This window comes from Pteropus vampyrus, unplaced genomic scaffold, assembly GCF_000151845.1.
Source record: "Pteropus vampyrus isolate Shadow unplaced genomic scaffold, Pvam_2.0 Scaffold88, whole genome shotgun sequence".
Taxonomy (NCBI): domain Eukaryota; kingdom Metazoa; phylum Chordata; class Mammalia; order Chiroptera; family Pteropodidae; genus Pteropus; species Pteropus vampyrus.
This window is the reverse complement of record NW_011888869.1, coordinates 5647439-5650254: the sequence shown is the minus strand read 5'-3', so window position 1 is coordinate 5650254 and position 2816 is coordinate 5647439.

Genomic DNA, 2816 nt, shown 5'->3' with positions numbered 1-2816 from the left:
GGCTCGCTGAGCTGATGTTCCGTGGCTCAGGGCCTGAGCCCAGATGACAGTCCCTCCAGTAACTACTGCCGCCCCAGCATACCTGACTCCCTCTGGGATGAAGCTGCTTCCATCGGTGTATAGTGTGGCATCCGGTTGTGGCCATGGCACATCAGTCAGGTATGGCCTGAGGCAGGTGATGTTATCAAAAAGCTCGAGACAGTCATGTGATGGCTGTTGAGGGTCATCATCAGGCAAAAGGGTGGCTGGGTTAAGAACAGAGGTTTTCAAGAATTGTACTTGTGGGGGGTTAAGGAGAAGAAAACCTGGTATTGAGTGATCCGTGCATTTGAAATCCAACGATCAGGGGGGCTGCGGAGCATGGTTTCCACTGCATGGGGGGCTATAATCTGGATAGTCTGCCCTAAAGTCAACTTCAGTGTTCTTTGGTGAGGATGGCCGTGGCCGCAATGGCCCACAAGCAATTAGGCCACCCTGCTGCAATACAGTCCAATCTTTTGGAGAGGTATGCAACCTAGGTCTCTTCCAGGGTCCTAGTGTCTGGATGAGGACTCCCTTTTTCTATGCCTCTAGTCTCAGTCACAATGAGTTGGAACGGCTTGTCTAAAGCAGGCAGAGCCAAAGCAGGGGCTGTAGTCAAGGCTGTTTTTAGGGCTTCGAAAGCCTCTTTTTCTTCTTTTCCCGAGCTCAAGTCCTCAGACTTTCCCCCAGTGCTGGTATACAGGGGCTTGGCTAACTCTGCAAACCCTGGAATCCAGAGCCTGCAGTAACCTACGGCCCCGAGGAACTCTTGGACCTGCCGCTTAGTGGTGGGTTGGGGTATTTTTAAAATAGCCTCAATTTTGCTTGATGACAGAGTCCGGTGACCTCCTTGCAGCTTATACCCAAATACGTTGCCTGGGAAGTGCAGAGTTGAGCTTTCTTAGCGGACACCCGGTACCCCTTAGCCTCTAATTCTTGTAATAAATCTTCAGTGGCCCACTTACATTCTACATCTGTTGTAGCAGCTAAGAGTAAATCATCCACATATTGTAGAAGAACAGTCTCTGGATGTCTCTGACGAAAGTCAACGAGGTCCTGGCTCAGGGCCTCGTCAAACAATGTGGGTGAGTTCTTAAATCCCTGTGGCAGTCTAGTCCAAGTCAATTGTCCCAAATACAGTCTATCAGGGTCCTCCCATTCAAACGCAAATAGTGGTTGACTCACCTTTGCTAGGGGGAGAGTGAAGAAAGCGTCCTTTAAATCAAGGACGGTGTACACCTGGTGGCTAGGCGGCAGTTGGCTCAGGAGGGTGTACGGGTGGGAACAGTGGGGTGTATTGGGGTGTATGGTCTCAACCCGCTTATTTACTTCTCTGAGGTCCTGTACTGGCCTGTAATCTTGGGTACCCAGTTTCTGAACTGGAAGCAGTGGGGTATTCCAAGGCGAATGACAGGGAACTAAGATCCCTTCATTCAGGAGCCTTCGAATATGCACTGCAATACCAGACTTAGCCTTCTGACTGATGGGGTACTGCCTTACGCTGATGGGCTCGGCAGAACTCAGTAGGGTCACAACAATAGGAGACTGATGGGCTGCCAGTCCGGGTGGGTTAGTCTCAGCCCACATCTGAGGGATTCTGCACTGCAGTTCTTTTAACAGTGATGCATTAGAGGAGGGATCGAAAACAGGCTCTTCCAGTAAAAAGTATTCTTCAGAGAGGGGGCAAGTGAGCATTATTGCAGATGGAGTGGCCCCCAGAGTCAGTTCGGTGTGTCCTTCCTTAAAAGAGATGGTGGCCCATAATTTTTTTGTAGTAAGTCTCTCCCCAGGAAGGGGTACAGGTCGGTAATTCTGGCCTAGGTCCAAGGGTAAGATTTCCCTTTTCCTGTGGCTCCTTGTATTAAAGTCTTTCCTTTAGACAGAGGGCCTTGGGCACTCTGCAAAACTGAGCAAGTAGCCCCTGTATCCACTAAAAAATTTAAAGGTTGGCCCCCAACTTGCAATGTTACCCTGGGTTCCCGGGGGCTCATAATGTAGGAGCCCTGACCTCTTCATTCTGCAACCTCCAACATAATAAGTGGGGCTTTTTTCCCTGGGCCCTGGCCCTTTTCGGGGCATATGTTCTTCTAATGTCCTTTCTTCTTACAGCATGCACACTGGTCCTTCTCTAAGTTACTCCGACCCCGGTCCGCCTTTCCCTCAGGGTGTCGTCTTGGCCCTCACCCCGGCCCAGTCCCAGTCCCGGCCAGGTGGGCCCCGTGACTTATCCTGTCCAACAAACATAACCTTCTGGACATCATCCCTGTTGTTGAACACCTTCTGGGCAATGAGAAGCTTAGATAAGTTCTCTCCGTCAAACCCTTCTAGTTTTTGCAATTTCTAGGGCTGACTGACTAACAAAGGCTAGATTAATGGCTCACCAATTATTTGGGTCCTCCGGGTCAATGGGAGTACACAGTGTATAAGATTCTAGTAACCTCTATAAAAATGCTGCCGGTGATTCCTCTTTAGTCTGAATAACCTCACTTACTTTGGATAAATTAACTGGTCAGTGAGCCGCTGCCTGGAGGCCTTGGAGTAACAACTGGCGATACCTCAGGAGAGCCTCCTTACCTTGATCTGTGTTAGGGTTCCAGTTGGGTCGGGTGCTGGGAAATACAAGTTGTACCCGTGCGGGCTCAGTGGTGGGCTGCCCAGTGGGGTCGGAGACCCCCTTTGCAGATTCCCTTAGAATGCGTTCCTTCTCCTCTGTAGTGAACAAAACCTGTAAAAGCTGCTGGCAATCATCCCACGTGGGTTGGTGGGTGAAGAAGATGGATTACCATGAAAGAGGT